Genomic DNA, 15,157 nt, shown 5'->3' with positions numbered 1-15,157 from the left:
TCTCGCATCGAAGTTTTCTTGGTCGTGGTTGATATTGGGCTAGTCCATTTTCAAGAGTTTTATTTGGAAACGTGAAACTCTGTAGAAAATGGAATAGTTTTTTTTAGATACAGAAAATGGAATAGTTTGTACCTTCAACAAAGTACTAGCAGGATGGGCCTGGCCCAGGTAATGATTTGTTGCGCTAACCAAAATGCATTAGGCCCATTTCTGACCATCTTGTTGTCTCCCCCAAATCAGTCGACCTCTGAATTTCTTTGCATCTTGAATTCGGTTGCAATGTTTTGTTGCATTAAGCGTGTCCTTGGACTAAGTCTCGCATCGAAGTTTTTTTGGTCGTGGTCGTCATTGGGCTAGTCCATTTTCAAGAGTCTAAAGAAAAATAGAAGGGAAAACGGGAGCACCACGGATCGATCCCTGATAGCCGCGAACATAGGAAGCGTGAATAGCCAGTGCACCTGCCCAACAGTTCGTGATTACTGAAAGGACGCGGCCTACTTGAAGCAAGATGTGCCGGTTTTCTCCGTTTTTCTCGTTTTCTTTTCTTTCTTTTCTTTTCTCTTCTCCATTTTTTCATTATTTTGCTTTTGTTTCTTCATTACTTTATATACAAGTATTTTTTTTTCTCTGGGGTTTTTCATTTGTTTCGTTATGTTTTTCATTTTCCTTTTTCTTTGGTTTATTTTGTCTTTATTTTGTTTCTTTTTGTTTTTCATTCTAAATTTTTATATACATGATCAACATTTTTTTCTAATAGTTGTCCAACATTTTTCAAATACTTGTTCAACATTTATCAAATACTTGTTCAACATTTTTTATATACATTATCAACATTTTTTCAAATACTTGTTAACATTTTTTCGAATACTTGTTCAACATTTTCAAATATTTATTCAATATTTTCCAAATGCTTGTTCAGCATGTTTTTTATATATGCTCAACATTTTTTCAAATACTTGTTCAATATTTTTTAAGTACTTGTTAAACATTTTTCAAAGTAATTTGAAGAGTGTTTTTTGTAATATATATTTTTAGAATATTTTACAGTATAATCAAAGGTACAAAGTAAAAGTAAAAAATAAAACAGAAAACATAAAAAAAAGGAAAAAAAGGTTATGTCCTCCTGCACTCGTGGGCCGGCCCAGCTCGCTCACCCCTTCAGCGAGTCTGAAGCCAGACTCATTGAAGGGGAGATATAGGTTCGCCCGACGGGAGATGTTCTATCTTCTATATAGCCTCGATTGTCAAGTGCAGTTCTTCATTAGAGGCACTCTACAAACAGTATCTATTATAAAATGCCCATGCTAATTCAAATACCCTTTGAGGCGAAAAAAACGTCCAAGGCAAAGGACAGACGAAACACACTTGGATATTCATTCGTTAAACTTTGGTTTAGTGCTTCGTCGCTACTGTTTCAGTTTAAGCTAATTACATGTGACCATGATTGTAAAATCTTATAGCATGCAATGGCCAATGATCCCTTCAACACACTTGTTTCCTTTTATGTCTTTCAGTCCTTTGTCGTCGGTAAATATGATTTGGCATGGAGAATAGGCCAAACCGAATGAACAATATTTTGTTGTTTCCTGATGCTTTGGTTTTACTGGTTTAGTTTCAGATAAACCCAATGAGTGCTCAAATTACCCCACACACAAAAAAGAATGAGTGCTTAAATTTTCTAGTTTCAGTTGTGAGGACACTAGTTCTCTGAACTTCCTTGTTAGGTACCAGGTCGATCTACTCGTAGCTCACGATTACAGGCCGGGATTCGAATTACAATCGAGTCTCTGTCTTGAGGAAGGGGAAGATAAGTAGGTGAGGAGAGCGAGAGAGAGAGGCCGCCGTTCGTTCCTGATCCCACTGGATGCCGATTCCCCTCGTCTCCATCGGGGTTAAGTAGCGAGCCGAAGGCGAGCGGGCTCAACGGGCCCATTCTGGCCCGGCGATCTTCTGTTGGGCTGCGCGATCCTCTTGGGCCGGCTGTTTACGCGCCTCGGTGTGAAGCCTTCGTCTGTCGTGGCTGTTGGTGCGCTGACATCCCCTCCTCCTTGAGAGCTGGCTTGCCCCCAAGCCAGGAGAGTCGGGAAGCGCTCGCACATGGACTTGGCGTCTTCCCAGGTGGCGTCGAGGACGGACGGGTCGGACCAGCGCACGAGAACTTGCTCGCGCCGGCCTTTGAGGGTGTTGCGCCAGCATGTGTCGATGATCGCCACCGGCGACAGTGGTTCCTCCGAAGGGGTGGGAAGCTTGTCTTCCACCGTCGTGTTGTTGGAGAGTGCTCGTCGTAGTTGAGATACGTGGAAGACGGGGTGGACCTTGGCGCCGGCAGGAAGGTCCAGTTCGTACGCGACGGGGTTGACGACGCGGATGATCTTGAAGGGTCCGAAGTAGCGGAAGGAGAGCTTGTGGTTTGCGCGGTGCGCCACCGTCGTCTGCACGTAGGGTTGAAGCTTGACAAAGACCGCATCCCCGACGACGAAGGAGCGATCAGTGCGCTTCTTGTCGGCCTGCGCCTTCATGATGTTGCGCGCCCGGTGGAGGTGCTCGGCCAGCACCTGTTGCATATGCTTGCGCTCCTCGAGCCAGTCCTTGAGCGAGGGGATGGAGCAAGTGGAGGCCGCCTCGATGCCCCAATGACGTGGTTCATGCCCATACAGTGCAACAAAAGGTGAGGTGCTCAAGGAAGAATGAAAGGAACAGTTGTACCAGAATTCTGCGAGTGCGAGGTACTGGTGCCATTTACTTGGACAGGCATGCGTGAAGCACCGTAAGTAGATCTCCAGGCACTGGTTGACTCGTTCAGACTGCCCGTCGGTCTGGGAGTGGTACGGCGTACTCATGTTGAGCTCTGATCCGATGATCTTGAACAACTCTTGCCAGAACTTGCTTGTGAAAATTGGGTCTCAGTCCGACACAATTGCCTCCGGAAGCCCATGGAGTTTGTAAATGTTCTCCAAGTAGGCGTGCACGACCTTGGCCGCCGTGAATGGATGGCTCAGAGAGAGGAAATGACTGTAGCGGGTGAATTTGTCGACAACGACGAGTATGCAGTTGTACTTGCCTGAAGTAGGGAGACCGTCGATGAAATCCATGGTGACCACCTTCCAAGCGCGGTCTGGCACCGGCAGAGGTTCGAGAAGTCCTGGGTAGCGAACGCGCTCTGGTTTTGCTTGCTGGCAGACTGAGCAGGACTGGACGTACTGACGAGTGTGTTCTTTCATCTTGGGCCAGGCGAACAGGCGACGCAGACGGTGATAAGTGACTGGCACGCCGGAGTGGCCACCCATGGTGCTGTCGTGGAATGCGCGGAGCATCCGTTGTTGCAAGGCAGGAGAGCCGCCCAGCCATAGCCGATCGCGGAAGTAGAGTAGGCCATCGCGCGTGGAGAAACGTCCTTTGGGGTCCGGGCGTTTGGACAAGTCTTCCAAGATCTTCTGGACTTGTGGATTTGTGCTGTAGCTTGCCACGATGTCGTCTAGCCAAGCGGGGGTACAGACAGACACTACCGCAACGAGCTCATCAGGGGAACGGCGTGAGAGCGCGTCTGCAGCAGTGTTAGAAGATCCGGAGTGGTAGTAGATTTTATAGCGCATCCCGAGCAGTTTGGTGAACGCTTTCTGTTGCCACGGGGTGGACAGGTGTTGATCATCGAGGTGCGTGAGGCTTCTTTGATCTGTACGGATGATGAATTCATCGTTGTGTAGGTAAGGGCGCCATTGCTCGACGGCCATGAGAATGGCCATGCATTCTTTCTCATATGTGGAAAGGCCACGGTTCTTGGGGCCGAGCGGCTTGCTCATGTAGGCGATCGGGTGCCCATCTTGCTGAAGGACAGCACCAACACCGTAAGCGCAAGCATCGGTGTCGATCACGAACTTCTTGCTGAAATCAGGAAGTTGCAGCACGGGTGCTGTTGTGAGCTTCAGTTTTAGAGTGTCAAACGCTTGTTGCGTGTCACTTGTCCAAACAAACTGGTGGTTTTTCTTGAGTAGGGTGAACAGGGGTCTTGCAATGATCCCAAAGTGTTGCACAAACTTCCGATAATATCCAGCAAGGCCGAGGAAACTGCGCACATCCTTGGCACACTGAGGAATAGGCCACTGCTTGATTGTCAAGACCTTGCCGGGATCTGTGGAGACGCCACGTTCATCGATCACATGCCCCAGGTAAGCGATCTGGCGCTGCGGGAAGGAGCATTTGGATTGTTTGACTTGCCAGTGGTCGTCTCTGAGCAGCTGAAGCACGCGCGCGATGTGTTGGATATGTTCTGACAGGGTTTTGCTGAAGATGAGGATGTCGTCGAAGAATGAGACGACACATTTGCACATGACTGGGCGCAGGGTGGTGTGCATGCCTCCGTTGAAAGTGGTCGGGCCTCCTGCTACTCCGAAAGGCATGACACGGTATTCCCAATGCCCTAAGTGTGTTTGGAAGGCCGTCTTGTACTCTTTGCCTTCCGCCATCCTTATCTGATGAAATCCAGCGCATAAGTCGAGCTTCGAGAACCACTTTCCACCGGCCAGTTCATCAAGGAGCTCATCTATGATTGGTACTGGGAATTTGGCAATCACGGTCATTGAGTTGAGGCGACGGTAATCAACGCACAAGCGCCATGTACCATCCTTCTTCTTGACTAACAGTGCTGGGGATGAGAAGGGGCTGGAACTTTTCTGAATGATTCCTGCATCGAGCATTTCCTGAACCTGACGTTTGATTTCTGTCTTCAATTCAGGTTTGTATTTGTATGGTCTGGAGTTGACAGGCTGCGCACCAGCCATCAGAGGAATGCGATGGTCGCAATCGCGGCGAGGTGGCAAGGTTCGCGGGTCCTCAAAAACATCTGTGAACTGTTCCAGCAGGCGCAAGATCTCCACAGGAATAGGAGAATCAGTAGTGTTGGAGCTGTCGAGAGCGCTGAGGTGGACAATGTGTGCTACCGATCCTTGCTTGCAAGCCTTCAGGAGCTCTGGTGCGGAGATCATAGAGCATTGGGTTTGGTCTGAAGCAGTAGCAGATAGCGTCAGTTGGCCGGCTGGAGTTGTAACTGTTAAGAATTGCTCGATCCAGTCGATGTTCATGGGGTTGTGCTGCCTTAACCAATCCATCCCGAGAATTGCATCATACGAGCCCAATTTGAGGATCTTGAAATCTGTTTTGAAGTCATGCCCTTGGGTTGTCCACTGACACTCTGGAATGTAGGTGGTACAGGGGATGGTGTTGCCATTGGCGACACGGACACGGCATGGGCGCGGCAGTGGCTTGGCTCCGGTGAGTTTTGCTGCTAGAGAGCTGTCGACGAAGGATGTAGAGCTACCGGAGTCGACGAGCAGCAGGATCTCGTGTCCTTGGAGCCAGGCGTGCAGCTGTAGTACCCCTAGGTCTGACGAGCCATCTTCAGCCTGACGGGATAGAGTGCAGAGGTTCTCCTCGTCAGATATTGGTGAGGCTGGTGGCGATTCAGATTGCACATCTTCTTGGGGAAACATGGCGAGCAACTCTTCCCCGATGTGCATTTGCACCGTGGGCGGGCAGGTATGGTCCTTCCCCCACCGTTCGCAACACTTGAAATAGAGCCCCTTCGCGCGGCGAAATGCACGAAGAGCGGCGACCTTGCTGGCTTCAGGTGTCGCGCGAGCTGCGTCAGTTCCGCGGCGATATTCAGAGATCATGGTTGGCGTAGCCGGGCGACTAAAGAAGGATGGCGGTGTCGATCGCCCGGCGTGACCGTGGCCTCGGGAAGCATTGGAGAGGCGCCCGAACGAGTGATCGCCGTCGGCCACTTCCTCCTGAAGTAGGGCTAGCGAGCACGCCGTGTCCAGGTCCGGTGGGCGTTGCACGAGCACCACCGCACGGATATCCGGTCGCAGTCCCTCCACAAAACGAGTCAGGAAAAAATACGGGTGAGTGGACTCTGAATAAGATATAAGATGATTCATCAGAGTCTCGAAACGTTCGATAAAATCTGCTACTGTGGTAGTTTGTTTGACCGCGTAGGGCGAATGAGCATTTGGTGTTTGTCGCGACCAAATCGGGTGCAGAGGAGGGTGGTGAAGGACTCCCAATCCAGTCCGGTTAGCTTTTTCTGGACGGATTGTAGCCAGATGCCCGCGGGACCAGAGAAATTTAGGGTGGCCATGGGAACGCGATAGGTGTCGGGGACCGTGAACATCTGGAAGTATTGCTCGCATAGAGTTTTCCATAGTTGTGGATTTTCACTGGTGAACATCGGGAAATTCATGGATGGTGGTTGGCCCAAGTTGGTCAGGATGGAAGAGGACAGGGGAGGAACAGGAGCCGGCACGATCGGAAGAGAGGGCGTACCCGTGACCGGAGGTGCCGCCAACGACTCGCGGGTCACTGACGAGCCCCCTTCGGTGTGGTCGACGTCGCCGCGGCCATCGGGCCCGTGGAGGTCTCCCCGCGCTGGAAGCAGGGAAAGAAGATGTTGAGGGATCGCCGCTCCACTCGGCGGTGCGGTCGCTCGCAGCGCCGCGACTGTGGACTCCAGCTTCGCGAAACGCGCCTCGAGATCTGGATTCCAGTGAAGGAGATCGTCGATCTGCGAGGACTGCGCCTGCAGCTGCTTGAGGACGTGGGCGGAGTCGGCCTTGGCGTCCTGATGGAGCTTGTCGAGATACTCCTTGAGTGCTGGACCCATGGCGGCGACGAGGGCTTGCCGCGCTTGGGTGCGCTGACGGGTTTCCAGATCGACGTGGCGGAGAGGGTAGTGTTGGTCTCTGATACCACGATGTTAGGCACCAGGTCGATCTACTCGTAACTCACGATTACAGGCCGGGATTCGAATTACAATTGAGTCTCTGTCTTGAGGAAGGGGAAGATAGGTGGGTGAGGAGAGAGAGAGAGAGAGAGGCCGCCGTTCGTTCCTGATCCCACTGGATGCCGATTCCCCTCGTCTCCATCGGGGTTAAGTAGCGAGCCGAAGGCGAGCGGGCTCAACGGGTCCATTCTGGCCTAGCCAATCTTCTATTGGGCTGCGCGATCCTCTTGGGCCGGCTGTTTACGCGCCTCGGTGTGAAGCCTTCGTCTGTCGTGGCTGTTGGTGCGCTGACATTCCTGTGTCTCTGAACATACCGGGTGAAATCGACACCTTCTCTGTTCCTCGATCGAAATGGCTATTGATGATTTGGGCCGTTGGTTGGGCCATCCGAATTGCATTAGGCCCGTTTCTGAGGCTCTTCCTTCCTCCCGTGTTGTTCCCCCCAAAACGAACCGACGACCAACCTGGAAGAAATCTCTTTGCTTGTTGAAATCGGTTGCAGCGGGAGACGCTCTGTCGGTCGTCGTCTATATAGCCTCTCACAGTTCCCTTCCCCTCTCTTTCTCGTAGCTTCCATCGATTTCTTTCTTGAGAATCCTCCTCTTCGTCTGGGTTCTTGCAAAGCTGTTCGACCGGGGCGCGCGAGATGGAGGACAAGCGGAAGGCCGCCGACGACGGCATCAACCGGGCAACTAAGCAGCCGCGTGCAACGCCGAAGGAGACTACAGCCAGCGGCGACATTGCCGGGACCTCGGAGCAGCCTGCAGACGGCGATTTGCAGCCGCTTCCACCAGCCTTCGCTGTAGGCCTCCCGGCCGATCCCTCTTCCCAGTTCGGTGCAGGTGGGTGCCCAAGAAATCAAAGCACGCGACGAGCGCGTTTCTTGGATTGATGCCCACTTCTTGGATTGTTTCACCTGTCAGATGCCTCTGTTTCTTGCAGCAGCTCGCGGTCGAGGGGATGGTGGGTGGAGGGCGCCGCCGCCGCCGGCAATAATCTTGCCGCCGTTTCGCAATCCAGGTGAGCGCTGAGTTCCCTGCCCTCCCAAGAAAATCTTGCCGCCAAACTGTTTCTCTCTGGTTCGTGCGCTGCGGTTCTTGGTTCGTTGACGTCCCGCGTCCGACATTGATTTCTTTTTCTTGCAGCCGATGCGCCGCTGCGGGCCTGCCGTTCTTGCTATACTCCATCACCGTGGGTTTGGCCTTTCCGGAACAGAACAACGGGGCTTGTAGTCCCGGTGCCCTTGTGCCAGGATTGCTACCGCAATCGCTTCACCGCCAACAGGCCTCCGCAGCACGCGCAGATCGGCAACGTGCCTCGGAGTTCCGGGCTGATCCGCGCGGCGCCGGAGCAGCAGTCTTCTTCACGGGCAAGGGAGCAGCAGCTCTCTTTACGGGCTGAGCTTGAAGCGTTCGATGCAGCGATACTGGTGGCGCAGAATATTCTGAACAATCCATTTTCCATCATCTGTGAGGCTTGCGGCCACCCCTCCGGCACCAACAAGAATGCGTGCAGGGTTTGCAACCCCTTGGGCAGCGCGCCTCCGCAGCAACCGCAGACCGGCAACGTGCCTCGGAGTTCCGGGCTGATCGGCGCGGCGCCGGAGCAGCAGCCTTCTTCACGGGCAAGGGAGCAGCAGCCTTCTTCACGGGCTGAGCTTGAAGCGCTGGATGCAGCGATGCTGGTGGCGCAGAATATTCTGAACAATCCCTTTTCCATCATCTGCGAGGCTTGCGGCCACCCCTCCGGCACCAACAACAATGCGTGCAGGGTTTGCAACCCGTTGGGCGACGCGCCTCCGCAGCAACCGCAGATCGGCTACGTGCCCAGCTACGCCGCCGCCGGTGCGCCTCGGGGGGCAGTGGCAGTCCCTGCCAGTGAGCAGCAGCTCCTGGCTAATCTGGATGCGCCGGCGAGACCTATTTTGGACTACGCGCAGGTTCAGGCGGCGGTCTCTGCCCGTGTGAAGGCGCTCCAGGATTGGCTGGCGGCGCAGCTGGCGACCACCGAGCTAGCAAACCGGCCGTCAAACTGCCCGCCACCGCCACCGCCACCGCCAGGGCAGAGCTAGCTTATATCTTCTCGTTCCTCTCCTCGTCTCATGTTAATTAGCACTGTTACTGCTGAGTGTGTTCTGATGGTGTATTCCCTGGCAACTTTCTCGGTACCTCATTCAATCCAATGTTGCTGTATGTCTTGTGAACTCTGGGAGAAGGCAGCTTAACTGCCGAGACTTTCTGCTTCACTCTGTTTTGACAGAACAGAATGGTTCAAGTGATGTGGACAAATGTGCCGACTGATACATAGTACTTGAGTAGATCAATGAAACTATATAAGTACTTGTTGTGGATGTCAGTGCAGTCTGCTTCGTTAATCTTGGTTCGGTTCTTTTCTGACGCTTTGGTTTTTGGCCTCAAGTGTTTGACTGGCTCACTTTCAGTTAAACCAGATGACTAGATGAGTCAAAGCTTCCTTGCTATTCAGTTTAATCATATGGTTTAATCAATTGACGCTTCAGTTTTGCATCAAGTGTTTGATTCATGGCTGTTTCCTTTTATGTCTTTCAGTCCGTTGTCCTCGGTAAATGATTTGGGGTGGAGAATAGGCCATGGTGCCCTAAAGCACAGTCTGATCGTTAATAATACTTTTTTTTTAGGGGAAGATCGTTAATAATACTATTATGTTGTTTCCTGATGCTTTGGTTTTACCTCGTATGTTTGACTGTTTTAGTTTCAGTTAAACCGAATGTTTCAGCTTCAGTTGTCAGGACACTACACTAGTTCTCTGAACTTCCTGTCTCTGAACACACCTGAAGAAATCGACACCTTATATTAAGAATTCGACGGATACCAGGGAGACGGACGGCTAGGATGCGATCCAGTTATGAAAGATCAACGCCTCTCGAAGACCAAGGGCTTTATATATATTCATCACGAGCTACTAATCCACTTTATGCAGTGTAGAAGATCTAGTGTTTTTATTATTGCCTGCTAACTGTATCCAGGTTCAGTTCAGCTACATATATGTTTGCTGCCTCCACAATTCTGAAGCTAACCAGTAGTAACAGAAAATCAATTTCTGGGGCTAATTTACATATGAGTTTATTCATTTTCAGCAAGTGCTCTGTCCTTGACATAGCTTTCTGCCCTTATATATAACAAACATTTACCCATACATAAACCAAAACATTTATAACAAACATGACTATATATTATGGCATGTATTCTCGCTCCTTGACTATAACGAACATTTATATATAAAGCAAAACAGACATTGCATTAACATATAACTTGGCAGTATAGGCCACAGTACATGTAATTAATTATGGCGCCATAGTTGTTGCACTAGAAACGAATCATGTTCATAACTGTTGTACATTGACCTTGAAGAAACAGAAAATTACAGAGAAAACTACGACTAGGAGCTGCTAGCAGGCGATGGCTGGGGTGGAGTTGCATAGCAGAAATGACACTGGCATCCTTTGTTGGGGATGCACTTGCCGGTTCCATTGAACTGGCTGTAGCAGTAATGTTGGCATGTGATCTCGTCCACGTCGCACTGGTTGACTATGATGAAATCCGTGCAGTGCAGCTTAGCCTTCGCCAGATCTGCAGATGCATAAAAATCACGGTGATGTTTTTGACAGACCAAAAGGAGAAGAACACAAATTAGCTAGGGGGCAGTTTTGGATTTAGACAGACTTTAAACCCACGCCGCAAGGATCCTAGAGCAGATCAAGGCGGATTCAGTCGAATGCATGAGAACTAACATCCCGTTTATATCACCCACCTATCTTAGGTTTAGTGTTGTGCAGACAGATATCAATTGTCCACCCAAATAATAGTGACAGTAACAATAAACTATCTTTTTCATAAATGTAAACCAGAAATTATAGACTTATAGTAGTAGTTACCTGGGGATAGCATGAAGAGGGCAAGGACTAGGAGTAGAACATGTGTAGCCCTCATCTTGTATTACAAAGTTGTTGGTTTTTATCTGATCTTGTATTACAACGTTGGGGGCTTGTATCTCCGTATTGAGAGCAAATATGATATGCCAATGGGTCCTTTTATAGTGAAGGTTTAATTATCTGATTAATTGGCTAGTCATTTTCTCCATTAATTGTATTAATTTTAGTAAATATTTTCTTCATTAATTGTATTAATTATCTTCTCAGTTATTTTATTTTTTGTGGGCAATCTTCTCAGTTATTTATATAGTGCTAATTTTAGATGTAATACACTATTACCTCCGTCCTGGTTTATAGGTCCCTTTGTAGTTTGTGCCAAATTTTGACTAAAGATTTAACTAACAAAATTTTAATGCATGTCAAGAAAAATTATTTCATTGGATTTGTATTTGAACATAGTTTTCAAAAATATAATGTTTGGTGACATGCGTGAACATTTTGTTAGTTTAATCTATGGTCAAAATTTGGCACGAAATACAACGGGGACTAATAAACCCAGACAGAGGTAGTCTACATATCCGAACAACACTGACGGACCAATTTGTATCAGCCAGTCAATGCCTTGGGGTCAATGATGACTGCTCTATCACAGACGGGCCACTTAATTAACCGATCAGTGACGAGGAACAATAGTGACCGGCCAACCAGTAGCGTTGACTTCATCGAGGCGTCTTATGAGAAATACATCACCGACGGTCCATCCCGTCGAGATTGGTCAGTGATGTTTTACTTGGGGCTGGCATAATACTATGTTGCACTTCTACCAGCCAACTTGGTGCATTCCACCATACAAGGCATACATACAAATATTTGCATACCATATACAAAAAAATATCACTTTCATAGCTAAACAGGATGAATATATAAAATCACATGCATGTATAAGTTTTCACAATACACTGTCTCCGAGCTTAGAGGAAGATTATTGCTAATTTCGCCATGGGGATCAGGGTTTGCAAATGGATGGCTCCTTCGCCGAAGAAGATGGCTTATTTGCAGGAGTTGACTCTTTGGTTAAAGAAGATGGCTTCTTGGCAGCAGCTGGCTGTTTGGCCGAAGAAGATGGCTTCTTCCTAGCAGCTGGCTGTTTGGCCAAAGAAGATAGCTTCTTCACAGTAGCTGGCTCTTTGGCCGAAGATGGTCCCTTTGGCGGCTTAGATATAGCTAGTGTGTCTAAAACTTGAAGAGGGCCACGATAAAACGTACTAGGTGGGCGCATCACTTCATTGTTAATTAAAATGAGCCATCAACTCTCTAATGCAAACATTGTCTTTGGGTGTGTCATATTTGTGTTGCATCAAGCCCATGTTGTTTTTTAAATCACTATGACTCTTTACTGGATTCTACTCACCGACTAACTCATCCAAATCGACACACACGTAAAACTTGACGTGACGCTTCCTGGTGGCTGTTGCAAAACAGGGAAGTGGTGGTGATTGAGCTAGTAGCAACCTTTAAGGGCATAGTCTTCTCCGTCGGTGTTCCTGAACAAGTAGAACGCATAGTCCATTGCGTCCATGGTATCTTTGAGGTCCCATTTTTTCTGGCCATTACCATCTTTGGTTCTCATGGTATCATCATAGAACACTTTGTTCTAAGAGGGGATGATAACCACAAGGATCCAATGGTTAATTCTGCATGAGGGACAAAAGGGCTTTACTATACATGCGTGTATGCATAAAAAATAAATTTTCACTAGGTTGAAATACTTACGTGAATTTGTGGGGCTTGATGATGTATGATTTATCTTTCTGAGCTGCCCACACCCATGCAATGTACTCAGAAACACACTTTGTGTTTTCGCTCGTGCCAGGTGCAAAAGCATGAATCAATGAAACCAACATCTGCGTAATGCGCTTGACCTCTTTGGCTTGGAAAAGATTCCATGGTCTGACTATGGACAACTCTAGTTTTTCCTAGGTTAAATAAATACCACAAGTCCTAGTACTTAATGTTGAATTCATTTTCTTTAGAATCACGATAGAAGTGAAAACCAGCGACACCAAGACCGGTAAGTTGTCTCAGTATCTCTTTGGATCACTGCATTGAATCATGTACGCTCCATGCAGAGTTAGTCCCTCCTCCTCAAGGTTCTAAAGGGCCTCCGTGTCGAGCATTGGCTCACCTCTATTGTACTTTGCGTGACACCCTAGCTTCATTGTTGAAGAAATATCGGCCTAGATGCCAATAGTGCTTTTTTTCTTGCTTGCCCCCCCCCCCCACTCCATTTGGCATCTCCTTCTTTTCTTGCGTTGAGAAAGATCAACAACGGTAGGGGGACGGACCATTCAAGGCAGTGTGCTCAAAGTGATCTACGACATCAATTTCCTATTAATGCCTAGATCTTGCAACTCGTCAAACGTGACGTGGTCTTCAGTACATGAACGAGAAGGTTGTCTAACTTTGCCGCTATATTGTCCATGTGACAAACTTCGCGGAGAGGACATCCCTTTGAGAATTATGTCTTTTTCGGCCAAATGATCAACTTATTTATGCACTATCCGAGCTTCATGGATGTGTCTTCAGTTGGTTCGGACACTAAAAACTTCTCCCATCCTGGTTCAACTATATACACCTGCATTAATGCCATATCCGGCATTATAGGGTTATGGTGCACACTGCCCCATTCTATAGTTGGGATGGGCAAGTGGGGTCCATGCCAGGTATGGTATATGTAGGCGACATTTAGGTTTGACTTGTGATATAAAAGTATAGCATTCTCAAAATCTATGTATCAAAATAAGTTACATGGTGGTGACAAGGGTACATTGATATGTAGTATTGAATCTTACTGTTAAGTGTCAATGGGGTGTGGACCTATGAGGCCTTCGGTGACCGAGCCTTGGCTACTTTGTCATCCGGTGATAGAGAGAGGTGATTTTTTAAATATAATTTGAAGTTGGCTTAAAGCTCCTGTCTTGCTCCTCTAAAAATCAAATGACAGATTTTGGAGCATGGCAAATTGAACGCCCGAGATGGTAAATGACATTATCGCGAGAATGGCAATTTCCTTCGGTAAGCATGACAAATTATTGCCATGTTCAATTGGAATTTTCATGCTTGCTAAAGGAAATTGTCATCCTCATGACAACATAATTTGCCCCAAAGACATTTGATTTGCCAGGCTTAAAAAATAGACGTTGGATTTATAGCATTTTTTCATGTATGCATGTTTGCTTGCAAGAATCAGGCTACTTCATGTTTTGAGCTGAATTGAAGGTAATACTAGAAATTACTTGCATTTTTTTATTAAAGTAGAATTACTCGATAGTTGGAACATGTGTGGAGTGTGTTCATGCGTACTTCTCAAAGGAACTTTGGTCATATTTCACAACAAAATGTCTCTCTGATGGTACTACAACCTTGAAAAAATCAATTAGACTTTTTCATAAATACATGAGATGCAGTTGTAAATAATATAATTTCTGATAGTGAATATACTATCTGATACTGATAATCTCTTGATGGTTGTTTTGCAGGTTATCGTCTAAATAATGTTGCTCCGGTTCTCCATTTGTATTAATTTACATTCATCAAGTCTTATATGTAATAGAGATGACGCAAGCAAGCACCTTGATCCCGAGGCTTATAAAAGTTACAATTATATATATCCTGCTTGGCATTTGTTTGCCTTGCTTGAGTTAAATCATCTCCAGTGTTGTGCGCTTTTTAGCCGAGGTCCAAAATTTGGTATACTCGCAGATATTTGCCTTCAATTGCTGCTTTTATGTTGTATGCAATTGTTGGAACTCATGTTGCAGTTTTATTACACCAAAAGGGGTTATATTGAGCTTGTTCTATGTTAATTTTCAAATCCAGAACTACCATGGTGGAGGGATGTTAACACTCATTTCTTAGCGACCACGTAACTTACAATAATTATTCAAAAGTATCTCATGTCTTTGAAAACACTATAATTCGCTTGAGCTTGTCACATTTAGATTTCTGGACTCACTAACGATGTGCGAGCTTTAGAGAAAAGAACTCATCATAGCATGGAGGTAGACGTTGCTAAAATTGCATAGAGACAAACCGTGATTCTAGCTAAGTTCGCTGGAAAGCTGCAACCCAATCTGTTAGAGAGTGTCAAGATGATGAAAAACAACGAAGATTCTCCAGAGGAGCTTGATAAGAGTCATATACCCGAACAATCATACTCTATTGTAGACTTACACTCAAACATTTAGTACTCGAGGTATCAAATGATGAGGCGTATAAACACTTCGTTGATCAAGTTGCAATAAAGGTATGTGAACTAGACGCTGAAGAGAAGAACTTATACGGTAAGCTTCTTACTAAACAAGAGGGTATATCTGAGGATTGAGTCAACTGTAGAAATTGAAATTGAATTGAACAAGTCCAATGCTTTTATGTGGTATAGGGGCCAGTGTCTCCACTATCCTAGGATA

General features: G+C 47.4%; 1 long non-coding RNA gene across 1 annotated transcript; it reads right to left on the bottom strand.

The window, feature by feature from the left end:
- Nucleotides 1-10,035: 10,035 nt before the first annotated feature.
- On the bottom strand, nucleotides 10,036-10,806 carry LOC119306539. Its single transcript, XR_005148975.1, has 2 exons — nucleotides 10,692-10,806; nucleotides 10,036-10,386 (listed from the first exon to the last, which is right to left on the bottom strand). It is a non-coding gene; the product is annotated as an uncharacterized LOC119306539 (long non-coding RNA).
- Nucleotides 10,807-15,157: the final 4,351 nt, after the last annotated feature.

Source organism: Triticum dicoccoides, chromosome 5B, assembly GCF_002162155.2.
Source record: "Triticum dicoccoides isolate Atlit2015 ecotype Zavitan chromosome 5B, WEW_v2.0, whole genome shotgun sequence".
NCBI classification, from domain to species: domain Eukaryota; kingdom Viridiplantae; phylum Streptophyta; class Magnoliopsida; order Poales; family Poaceae; genus Triticum; species Triticum dicoccoides.
The sequence above is the reverse complement of the archived record's forward strand: the minus strand, read 5'-3'. Positions and strand labels throughout refer to the sequence as shown.